We start from the raw sequence: 12,947 nt of genomic DNA, 5'->3' as shown, positions 1-12,947 counted from the left end.
ACACAGGGCACAGTTTGGTCTCTGTGTTTTAAGCACTCTCTTCAAATACTGGTTAATCAATAACCTGGAGGATCTGAATGACTCAAAAGCAAACAAGTGATGCAAAACATGTGGTAACCAATTACAAGAGAGATAGGGAATTATAGACTGGCTGTTGCTCTCCCAAACAGATTCACACAGTGAAATAAATAAAAGATGTCTGGCTCTCCAATATTATTTGAATACCAGTCTAAGGATCAGATTTGAACACAAAACAAACAAACAAGATCACCATTGGCCTCTGTGACAGCAAGCATACAGCTACAGCCTGCCTGATTCAGCTTATGACTTATTTTAAAAAACTGATCCTTTGTAAAAAAAAAAAACCAAACAAACAAAGATGTGTCCAAACTACTAGAATTCTGAAAAAATGTAACACAGCAGTGTGCAATTTTAGAGACCTAAACATAATGTACAATAAAAGGCTGTTTAATGACCCTGTCTGTATCAACCATAAATAAGTATTCATTACATATTGGGTCAAACACTGCTTCTATCTCTTAAATGACTCTATGGTTTACATTTATGTATGTGGTTCACATTTACAGAGGTTTTTAATGTGTTAAACTTTTGATACATTGATGGGTTCATCCCATAGACTATATCAATATGGACGTAGGATCCGGGACGTCACCCATCTGTTTCTGAAGCGCTGTTTTGAGGCCAATCAACGGTGGCAGCCATATTGCTGCTGTCGAGCCAGTGCGACGTAAAAAAGCGGAGTTTGAGCCTCCTAGCCAACAGCTACAGTGTTCCCGCAGTCAGCTGTGCCTCTCATTGGAAGACTTGTAATCTCAATATCTTTGAAATTGCCGCGTTTGAAAAAAATTCACCCCCCCACAGTGTGTGCCAATCGAGAAATGAGCTATCCAGACTTCACTCATCTTTTGTACCAGGCTGTAAACATGTTTATTTCTGCTGTAAAGATCGTCTTTTTCCCATTCATGTGTATGTGACTTCTGGTACTTCCTGAGCCAGCCTCAAGTGGATCCTCGATGAACTGCAGTTTTTAATACTTCTGCATTGGACTCATATTTTTAGACCGGAGGTTGCCGCTTGGTTCATCCATACAAACATTCTTTTTAGACCTGAGCCACAGAGACACAGACATTTTCAAAAACAATGAATTGAATATTGTTCACTAGATATTCCGTCATGAAACTGAGCTTCAGGCAAAAGGTTAACAAGTTTATTGCAACAAAAATAGCTTCTTCTAATTATCATGACATTTGCAGAATATGGAAGGAAATTCACCTTCCAGCTATAACTCCACAGCAAGCATAACATTAAAGATCTGGGTCATGCAGACCACATTGTTCACAATAAAATGTTTCTGCATCACTTCAAGAATAGCTGAATGAAAAGTCCTCATAACTCTCTTGAACTAATCTTGAAAATCAAGCTATTTTAGCGGATTCATTTGTGGTACTGTAGAAACAGTATCACACAGTGTATTTCCAGACATAGCTGGTGGCATTGGGACCAGGAGAGATTGCGTGCTTGCAGATGCAGGGTCACTCAGACGATTATGAGCTCGATCCATCATGTGATAAAGCAGAGCCTTGAGGAAACCTATGGGCTTAGATTGCTGCCGTCTGCTGCCTAATGAGGTGGAAACTACGGAAAGTCCCATTATAAGGACACAGAAATAATGCTGCACATGATACCAACAGAAGTTCATTATATAAAGATTGAAGACAAAAGGGGGGAATAAGGAGACAGAGGTATATGAGCTTTTCTTCATCTGCTTTGATATTAGCATCACTAGCTGTGTGGGCCAAAGAGAAAATCTGCAAAGCCAACTTGTCAACCAATGGTTGATTTTATTGCTATCTTGTTTTTATTAAGTTTGGTCTTATTGAATTGATAATTTCTCATTTTATCAAGGGTTTATTAAGGATTTTCAGTACTGAGCACTTAGCCACCTTGTCGATTGGTTGATGTAACTGCAAACAAAATCTATAGGGGTACAAATAAAGTAACCTTTAACCTTGAACCTTAAAAGCAGATTTTCCATAATGCTGTATAAATAAAAGAAAAACCTTAACAGAGAAGTGAAAACACGTCTAAAGTCACTGCGTGTGTGTGTAGCAGAAGTTTCAGAGGAAATGTACTCAAAGCAGTCGCCAAAAAGATTTCCACAGATGAGACCACATATAAACTTTCACACTCCAACACATCTAGACTCTCTGTCTCCGTCACAGAAATACAGTGTATGTGCTTGTGTGTGTGTGTGTGTGTGTGTGTGTGTGTGTGTGTGTGTGTGTGTGTGTGTGTGTGTGTGTGTGTGTGTGTGAATGCATTTCAGGCAGCTGTAGGAGCATCTGCAGAGCTGCAGAAGCGCTTTTTTATGGATATAAGGGGGCTTTCAAGTTGGAGGAAGTAAAAAAAAAAACAGAATGCAGGTTGTGACAAGTACTGTGCACATACTGCAGATGAAAGACAGGTGATAAGCCTTGGGTTAAGGTCTCTGCCGGAAGCCTTTCAGCTATGCACACAGTCTGAGTACATTCCACCAGATTTTCAATTCCATGAGATAACATGGTATTTGATAACATATTAGCTACCATCAGCCTCAATCAGTGCTTCCTTAATTTGGGGGGGGGCAGGACTTAATGTACACAGTTCCACACTGTCTGCAAGGCATGGAAACTTTTGTAAAAGAACACTGGGTAGACTTAAAGCCGACATAAAACTACAACACGTCATCATTTGATGTAAATTCAAAATTATGAGTCATACCTGGCCCTCATCCTTGACTTCCACTATTGAGGGGTCACGTATCACTTGTTGAAGTATCACTTTTACACAATTTATCTCCTTTGTAAAAGTTGCTTGCTGGTTTTTCAGTTGGGTGTCACACTCTGAAGTTATAATTCTGTTGCACAAAATGCTCCAAATAGCTCTAAAGATACAGGAATATGTTAGCAAAGGTTGTGTCTGATAGTGTGTTTAAGCCAAGCGTCAACCTGGAAGTATTAAAAACTGCAGTTCATTGAGGCTGGCTCCGGAAGTACAGGAAACCACATAGACAAAAAAACAACAACTATTTTTACAGCAGAAATAAGCATGTTTACAGCCTGGTACAAAAGATGAGTGTAGTCTGTATAGCTAATTTCTCGATCAGCACACACTGTACAGGGGCTGAATTTTTTCAGACAATGACAATTCGAAAGATATTAAGATTGCAAGTTTTCCATTAAGAGAGGCACAGCTGACTTGATTGACAGGCAGGAACACTGTAGCTGTTGGCTAGGAGGCTCAAAACCCGCCTCTTTACCTCACACTCGCTTGACAGCAGTTAGGTTGAGTTCAGCATTTCCAATACGGCTCCCGTGGACGACTGAAAAGCTGTACATCATATCAGCATTTGAGCTGTCCACTCCTGTTGTGTTATCAGAGGACAAAGGCTGCCATTAGAACATGGTCTGTTGCTTTTCTGTTCTTATGATAACTGTTCACCAAGACAGAAGCAGCTTAGCTTTTATAAAGTCTCTAAATTATGAACCCTTGTAAAAACTTGGGAATTCAATTTGAATTTCTCCACATTTACTGACCCATATGCTATTCACTTTGTTGATTTTTGATCACAATCACCTGTTTGTTCACTAACAGAGAAAAGACATAGGCTGATGTATTAAGGTGGCAGTAAACTCTGTTGTCACTAACCTGCAGTTCACCTTTCAGATTGTGAGCCCTGGGGCCTATCTGTTGTCTCGTAGACCTGTACCAAGCTCAGCTGTCAACACCTTCTAATAGAGGCCTGAAAACCCAGAATGCTTCTGTTTATATGGAGAGTTGGTGTATGTCGGACTTTTGGCCCATGAAGTGATGTGGGTAGAAGTCCACTGTCTCTGATAATGATTAACCTGAGTGCAATAAGCTGTTGATTACAGTGCCAAAGCTGAGAGATAAAATACAATTACACTGACGTCAAAACAAAGGAAATTATCTTTCAAAAGGAGAAGCGAGAAGAGAAAATGGTAAGATAGGGAAGCAAGGATTACTGAGATCTACTTTACATCTGACAGCACGGTGCCAGTTCGAAAAACACTTGTCTTTTTAACCAGCTGAGACAAAAAACAAAGTAGTGTACAGTTGCTCTGAGGTCAATGAAAAAAAAATCAGATTTATAGCTGTGAAAATAAAACATATAACCAATGGAATCTTGATAATTGCATCAAGCTTTATTTTTATCTTTCATCAAACCGCTTCACTGAGGAAGCGCAATATTTCCTGTTTTGCAAGCAACACACCCAGTGCAAGTGTCATAGCATGGGTACCAAACACTCTGTATCTTTTCGATCTCTCATCAAGTTACAGATCTTTGTACAAAAATAGGAACCACACTCAGCAGTTCACCAACGGTGCTAACGTACGAGTGGACATTTGACTGTGATATCTCAGACACTACTTGTAAAAATGTAAATAAACCCTAAGGTACAAGTTCATATCTGTAGTCTAGATTGCTTAACTGGCAAAACTTGTTTGTATGTTCCTTTTTAGAAAACCTCAAACCCTACCACATGAGATGACAACTTTCTGTTAACACACTGTACCTGAGAAAAACATCACACTTTGTGAAACTGTATTTTTGACACACTACAGGTTTATGAAAGAGGTTTAAATAAAGGTAAGTCAAAAATGACACCATCATATCTTTACAATTAAGGATTAAACAGCTGAGCCACTTATTATGAGTACCACATTTTGTCCAGATATGCTGGCATTAAGTAGCAAAACATGGTGAGTTGAGCCTTTATTTATTTATTTTTTAAGTTATATGTGGGCATTTTTGCCTTTATGATAGGCCAGCTGAAGAGATACAGGAAGTGTGGGGAGTAGAGAGTGGGGCAAGACATGCAGTAAATGGTCGCGGCTGGAAATCGAGCCAGCGACCTCTGTGATGAGGACTATAGCCTCTGTTTGTGGGGTGCTTAGAACGTTAGGCCACCAGCGCCCCGAATTGAGCCTTTTAGCTACCTTGCAAGCTTTCTACGAAAATGACACAAATGCTTTTATAAGTACAGCTGAAACATTTTAATCAAGGGCTAATGCAAGTGGTAATCTCCGGTTTTGAGAAATGATGCCAATGAGGAAGTGCAACAACAGTGTCCACTTGTGTCTACTTAGTATTATTGGGATTATTATTATAATTATTATTACTATTATTATTATTTTTTCATTTTAAATAACGTTTGTTTTTGGTGTCTTATACGTGTTCGAAATAATGGCTAAACAAACTAGATGCAGATTGCAAATTGTAGCTACATATAAAGAGACCACTTTCAGAAATAATGTTCTAAATCTGCTCCTGTTTTAGTGTTTAATGGTTTGTTTCTTTTGTTTCTTTTGTTTCTATTGTTTTATTGTTTTATTATCCTGTGTTTTAATTGTTTTTATGCCTGCGTTGTCTATTTATGTACAGCACTCTGTTTCGGCTGTGGTCGTTTTTAAAGTGCTTTATAAATAGTTGAGTTGAGTTGAGTAAATCCTTCTACTGTTACAAAACTATCACTGTGTCACTGATGACTGCTTCATACCAACATCACAGCTGTTCACTCCTCTTCTCTTTTTAACCTATTCTTTTGAGGTAAGCTTAGGTAAGGTAAGCTAAGGTAAGTTTAATGTTTACACTACAAAACTGCATCCCTACAGCTCATACTGTAGCTTGTTCCTGGAATTAAATAGCCTGACCAGCAAAGCAAGAGTACCACAAAGACACTTAACTGTAGTGTTACTGCTGCTGTTTTGAGGGAGCAAGCTCAGTGAAGTCTTGGTTAACACCAGTGTCTGCAGAGCAGACATCAATAGCACATAGTAACCTGAGCTCAGTCACTTGACCACCATGTGACCAGTTTGAGGCGGCTAAAGACAATAAAACCGGAAGTACAGAGGGACCCGAGGGAGATGCCGCTGCCAGGTCACAAAGAGGACTAACAGTGGTGGTAGAGTCAAGATAAAGTCATGCTGACATCAAGCATTAACAAAAAAATGATTTAGTTGAACATTTTCTGACAAGATCCTGCTCTGTTTTCATAACTACTTAAAATATGCTCTAACCTATCTAAATGCCTGTGCTATCGACTTTTCCTGACACTAGTGGGCAGCATAAACATGGACACTGTATCACTTTTTAAACTCTTTGAATGAACATGAAGGTCTCTGTCAAGAAATTTGATTTGTTTCAATTTTAGCACTGCCTGTTTTATGATATAAAACAAAATCCTTTGTCCATAAATAGTCAAATGTCTCACTCACTGGGAAACTTAGCTGTGGAAGACAGTGAAAAAAAGGCTCTTTCTTCACCACGCTGTGAATTATCTTAGCCGGTACCTCCCCTATTATGGCAGCTAAAAGCATTGAAAATTGCGACATAGAAACACTCAGTTCTGGTTTCCGTTTGTACTTTGAGTAGTCAGTCCTCTGGCAGTACAGCAGACATTAGCTGTAAGTGGGAAACAGTCTATGTGTAGGGTGAGCGAGGACCTAGTCTGCTGTTAGCAAAAAGGCTAAAGGTCCGCCTCTTTACCTCACACCAGTTTCTTGTACTTTTAGCTCTGTTTTGGTCTCTACCAACTACTGAGGGAAATAGGCTACTGGCCTCAACCATTTATTTATTTTTTTTTTTTTTGGGGGGGGGGGGGGGGGGGGGGGGGGTTGTAGTTTTGTTGTAATACATTTATTCAATACACCAATATTAATCTATTATCGGGATCTTTAACAACATTTAAGACAAGTTAAAGCTACGTGACAGAAAATGCTTTTGTTGACATTTTCACAGGAAAAGTTTCACAGTGAGAAGTTTAAAGGTAGCTGTAGAGAACATTTTCAGTAAAATAAATTACATATCATTTCTTCACAGGGGCAATGTAATCCACACAAAATGAAAATTGCCATGCAGCTGCTCCAAAGAAAAAGTAGAAACAATGACCCCTGCAGATAAACAGGTAAAATAAATCAAAGGAAAGTTAATATGCGAGGTAAACCAAAGGATTTGGTCCACACGAAAATTCAGGGCATCCCAGTCTTCAAAATTCTCAAGGAAAGGCAGAAAAGGGTATAAGAAATATTTCTGAACACTCACATGCTCCTTGTTGTCATCTGGTAGAAGTTCACTTTGTGTGTATACAACAAATGAGAGCTCTGCCATCTGAGCGGAGAGATGACATTGAACTGGTTATACAAGGAAACCAGCACAACCCTCAGATGAGTTCACATGACCCCGGTGTAATGTCATGTTACACCCTTTTCTATTACAGCACATAAGAATCCTGTTCTTTGTGATGATTCACTTTAAGACATCAAACGTGTTTCACAGGCGCATTCTTCAGTCGGATGTTACCTCACATGGACTTGCTGAAAATAGTTGCAGGGGACTGAGATGAATCACAGCCAAATAACCAGAAATCTTACCATTTATTCACATACTGATGGTTTGCATCCCACCTTAGAAATTCACTGCACTCCCTGTGAAACAAAAAATGCTGAATGCCTGTTATCAAAAACATGAAAAACACCATGTTAGAACAGTGAATGCCTTAGGTGTAACCAATCATCAATGTTAGTTTAAGATTTGATTTGATTTGATTTGATGACTTTATTTCGAACATGTAAAAGTAAAAATACAAGAAAAAAAAGGCAGAAAAGAAGAAAGAATTATACAAACATACAAGAAAAAAAAAGGAAACAGTTTTACAAAAGAAACAAAATCAATATTAGCAAGCAGTGAAACAATTTACTTTACATGTGCGAAAAGGAGAAGGAAGAAGTTAAAACTTATCTAATCCAACCCCTCTATTCACTATTTTCTGATGTTCTGAGTGTCTTTATAAAAATCAAATGTTGCCCTTGCTTTATTCGTGAAGGAATCTTTTGTAGTGTCAAACATTGCAGCTATTATTTTGCTATAAAAAACAGCCCTGTTACAATTTCCGTTTTGCACCTCGGGCACGACAGGAAGCTTGGCCTCATTCTACTTAACCTCTCTGTAGTAAATTAATCCTGTTAGTCATGCTAAAGCTTTTTATTCTAAAGGGAAATTACAAAAAAAAAGGGTATGTGTTAGAAACCATAAAGACAGAAATAGAAGCACTAAAAGGATGTAAATTCCGAGGTAAGAGAACATTTCTTTATCAAAATAGGAGAGTAAGAAGAATCTGTATTTGTGAGTCAGAATTTTTGTCATTTCTAAAATACATTTGAGAATATTGAATCTGTACTTAAACACAAAAAGCAGCTCCTGAGGCAATGTAAAACACAGCAGGGCTTTAAGCTTAATGCCAACTTTAACACGCTAGCACACTCATAATTACATCAACACTACCATGAGATCTTAAAAGATTTTGAACCAGTAACATCAGAGGGTTCATACTAAGCATGAGACATTGTATCTCAAACATAGCACGTACAAGAAGGTTGAATTGTCTCTCCCTCTGCATGCAAGAGAACCCTGAGTGTGACAGGTATGCAGGGTTTTCTCCACTACTTTATTGGTCATGGATAGCTATCTTATACACATGACAAAGGAAAAATGCTAAAATTGCATGGCTCATGCACATGTGAGGCATGACAGGGTTAAGTCTATGCGTGGACACACTAATATAGTTTATGATCATAATAACTAGCATATTCAGTGAAGGTTGGACTTTGGTTATGCAGTGCAAATAAGTGATCCATCATAGTCACATAACATGTAAAGCTCCAACAGTAAATCTTCAAATGTACAGGACCTGAGGCACCAGTGTCTGAGGTGCTCGGTTTGCTAAAGTAGATACTCAATGTGCAGAGGCTAAAGGCCTCATGATCATGGCGTCATTTCCCAGTCTTGACAGGGTTTGATGCATGTCATCTCCCACTCTTTCCTCGTATTGCCACGGAAACAATGGTTAAGAGAGCAAACACACAAATATTTGAAATGAAACAACTTTACTAATCCACAATGAATGCAAAGGACACACTGATGATGCTTCATCTTGAACCCATCAAATGTCCATCATAGAAGACATTTTCTCACTTCAAGGTCAGCAAAAGCAGAAATGCACGCAATGATATTTTCTCATAACACCTATTGTTTTACAACTTGGTCACACACAACAGCCAGCACTTTACAACCCATCAAGTCTCTCTTTAAGAAGACCATCAACATTTTAGACAGGAAACCTCTCAACTTCCATTATTGCAATATAGTCAGGAAGTATAATATTTTAAACATTGAACATTTTCAAACTTACACTGACATCTGTCTGGTTTTTAAAGTGTTAAATGGGCTTGCCCGTCCATGATTGCTCAAATTTATTTAAAAAAAACCCACAATATGATAAATACTAGAGCACAAACTAGAGGGGACTGTGATGTACCGAGACGTAAAACCAAATTCAGCCAAATAGTAGTGTCTGTCCTTGGCATACAGTCCTGGAACAAACTACCAGCTCACATCAGGGAGCTTGAGAACTACTGTGCCTTTAAAAAAAAACATTTAAACATTAAAATCAAACCAGTCATGCACTCATAAATAATCTATTTTCTCACTTGATGCAGTTCCCGGGGGCTTTGTCCTCACCTTCCATCCTGTTTTTATAATGTCACAAACGTTTTGTATGTAAAATCTGTTTGTAAGTCAGTTCGTGTAGTGTCCTGTTAACTGTTTTGTGACATCCTGTAGTTTTAAAACTTGTTGTTTTATGTTTTATGTGAGTACCTGCCTCAGGACTACAGATTAAATGTAGCTATTGTGCCAATTCCGGCACATTTACTTTGAGGCACACTGTTGAAATGTTGATTAATGTGCATTGTCCTAATCAAATCAACTCAAATTAAATTAAATTAAATGTATGGATCTGTTGGTGGCACTATGGGAAAAGTCAGGGCCTCACATAAGTCAGTTGGATTTATCCTTTAAGGACCAAGAATGTTTGTACAAAGTTTCATGTTAATCTATCAAGAGGATGAGATGTTACCACCAGGGACAAAGTGGTGCGACGACTGACAGAACAACACACTAACAGACACTGCTATATATTCAACCATACTGCTAGCAAGGCCAATAACTATGTCAAAACATGCGCCCCATGTACAGAGGCTATTGTCATTGAAGTGGGCAGCCCTTGCCGCATGATATTCCCCACTCTCTCTTCTGTTTACTACTCCATACACGGTCCTATCTCTTGAACCAGGCTCAAATGTCAGAATGTTCTTCACTTACATTGTATGTATATTGTAAGTTTGACCTGTTTTCATTCTAATCAGGCATAACCTGCAATCCATTTTTTCATGCTGGTAGAAATAGAGTCCTCAGATCAGGCCAACACTTATTGAAGCACCTTTTCCTTTTAGATTTCCAAATACAAACACTGTTGCAGAAAAACTATCTGGTGCTATCTGTCCAAAACTTAGGAGGGTGTAGCTAGTCACGATTACAGATATTATGACTATATCCAAAACTGAGACACACCAAAACCACTGCCAACCAACAAAGACCCAAAAGCAGGATGATAACAGCTCTGAAGCGTCATTGCGGTTCCTATTCCTCGTCATCAGATTTTGAGGAAATAAGAGCGGTGGGGAAGTATGCTGTGTCACATTAAGTAAAGGTGGCAGGATGTTAGTATTCATTTCTCAATACCAGCCCACAAGTAAAAGACTATATCTAACCACCACACACAATATGAATGGTACTTTCAGGTGCACTGACGTAGCTTTGGTCAGGAGACCTGAAATGGCACTACAGGGACTTTTCAGTGAATTAAAGGTGGGGCAGTCCGGAGATTTCCCAGCAGACATTTCATTGAAATCTGAGAAATATGCCCAGATAGCAACATGAGAATCTAAACACATTTGTAAAGATCTGTTCACCTCTCATGGCATTAAATTCCATTTACATTGAACAAAACACCTGGCTCACCTAAGATGACCTGACTGAAATAGTTTTACCTGGCTGTCTGGGTCCAGAGAGAGATAAGATAAGAATTCCTGTGTGAGGCAATAAGGACGGACAGATTGTCTGCATCCATATGACAGGTGGAGCCAAGGGAGAGAACTCTGTGTTCCATTTCACAACAGAGATTTGCAATCAAACCTCCTCTTCAAATATGAAAAATAGCTGTTATGCCTTATCAACATATGTGATAAATATCGGACCCAGTGTAGAAGTTAGATAACAATTCCTTGTTTCCAAAACAGCTACACCGGGAAACATTTATTATGCTGTTGTGGAAACAAGGGATCTTATTTCTCCTCTCTGTCTGTACTTACATAGAGAACATCAAGTCATCCTTTAATGAATGTAAACCTTTGGCAAAATCATCATTCAAGCTACATTCTCCCAGGAAGTTAGACCACTTTATATTCTACAAATCTACAATTTCATTTAGCAGACGCTTTTGTCCAAAGTGACGTACAACACAAGCAAGAATTTAGACTGGAGGGAAAAACCTTAGTAAGTGCAACAAAGTGCTTCAAGTTGATTGGCTACATGTTCTGCCATCTAGTGCCAGAAGAAGAGACAGGTTTTTTTTGTTAAAGGATAATGTAGCCACAGCTAATCACAACAAATAATTCAAGTCAACAATATCGTTCAACATCAAACAGCATTCAATATTCAGTGCTAAATATTCAATAAGAGCTGGGTTTTAGACCTTCTGATTCATTCTACCCCTGAGGAAATTGGAGGAGGGCCAGGTTAAGTGCCTAAGTGTTCTCTGAACAGTTGAGTCTATATAACTTTGAAAGTTAAACTTTAAACTCAGCATTAATTAGTAATTCAATATTTAGGGTACCCTTTACATTTGTTGCACTCACATTTTGACTGGTTGTTTAGAGACTCTAGGTAACCACTGCTTTTAAAGGCAGGAGTAAGAAAGGCTTTAGGTTAGGTTCAGTTTCTTTTAAAGATATATCTCTCATGGTAGTCACCCAAATCCATCCATTAATGAAGACCATGCTGAAAGTGGACTTTTTGGCAATACAGCTTTATTCTAAACATCAGACCACTCAAAGTGCTGTCACACTACATGTTTCGTTCACACACTGATGTCAGAGGATGCTACGTGAAGGGCCAACAGTACTGTCTAATCCCATTTATGCATATGCGGGTGAAATTTGGGGTTCTGTGTTTTTCCCAAGGACACGTAGACTGCAGTAGATGGAATCAAACCACTGATCCAGAGCTGCTTTTAAAACGTCCATGACTGTTTGAAAACAGATAGTGACACCTTTTGCTGTATGTACATAGTTCAACATCAGTTCTTCATCATCAGACTTCTGAAGTCCATGCCACTTGTAGGGCTATGTAGTGACATTCAATAGTGGTTCTGAAAGTACTCAGTTACTTCACTTTCCTTGAAGCAGTTCAAAGTTAACCTGTACAAAGAGATACATTTTGTGCTCCCCATTAAAGATGATTATACAAGGTATTAGTTTATTTATCATTGAGAAGAATGCCTGTAACTATTTGAACTGATCTCACTGTGAAGATCAAACCGTTTTAGGAACTTGTCTCCCATCTGAGCAGCTGTGTCCTTGGTTGTGACAAGTTGTGAGCTGGCACTAAAACTGGCTGTCGCAAAATCGCATCAACCTTCACTTCTTTAATACCTCATTGCAGTTTCATTCACTGAAATCCTTCCACTGAAAGCAGGCTGAACTTGAAAGTGTGGGGCTTTTTGGATGTTTTTGTCTGTGCAGTACTTCAGTGGACTGACCCTGACCAGAAGCTGCAACAGGGATTCACTTCATAAAAAAAACATGTAGCTATAATTGACTTACTGGGTGTGAGGTTTGAATGTTTTCAGAACTGGATAAAGGAATTTTTTGGATATTTCATCAAAGGTTATCTTTGGAATCACGATCATGTTAGCAGTGTAAACAAATTTAAGGGCGGTGCTGCCTTGCAAAGACACCAAGCCAGC

The sequence above is a fragment of the Notolabrus celidotus genome, chromosome 15 (genome assembly GCF_009762535.1).
Source record: "Notolabrus celidotus isolate fNotCel1 chromosome 15, fNotCel1.pri, whole genome shotgun sequence".
In the NCBI taxonomy this organism is placed as follows: Eukaryota; Metazoa; Chordata; class Actinopteri; order Labriformes; family Labridae; genus Notolabrus; species Notolabrus celidotus.
The sequence above is the reverse complement of the archived record's forward strand: the minus strand, read 5'-3'. Positions refer to the sequence as shown.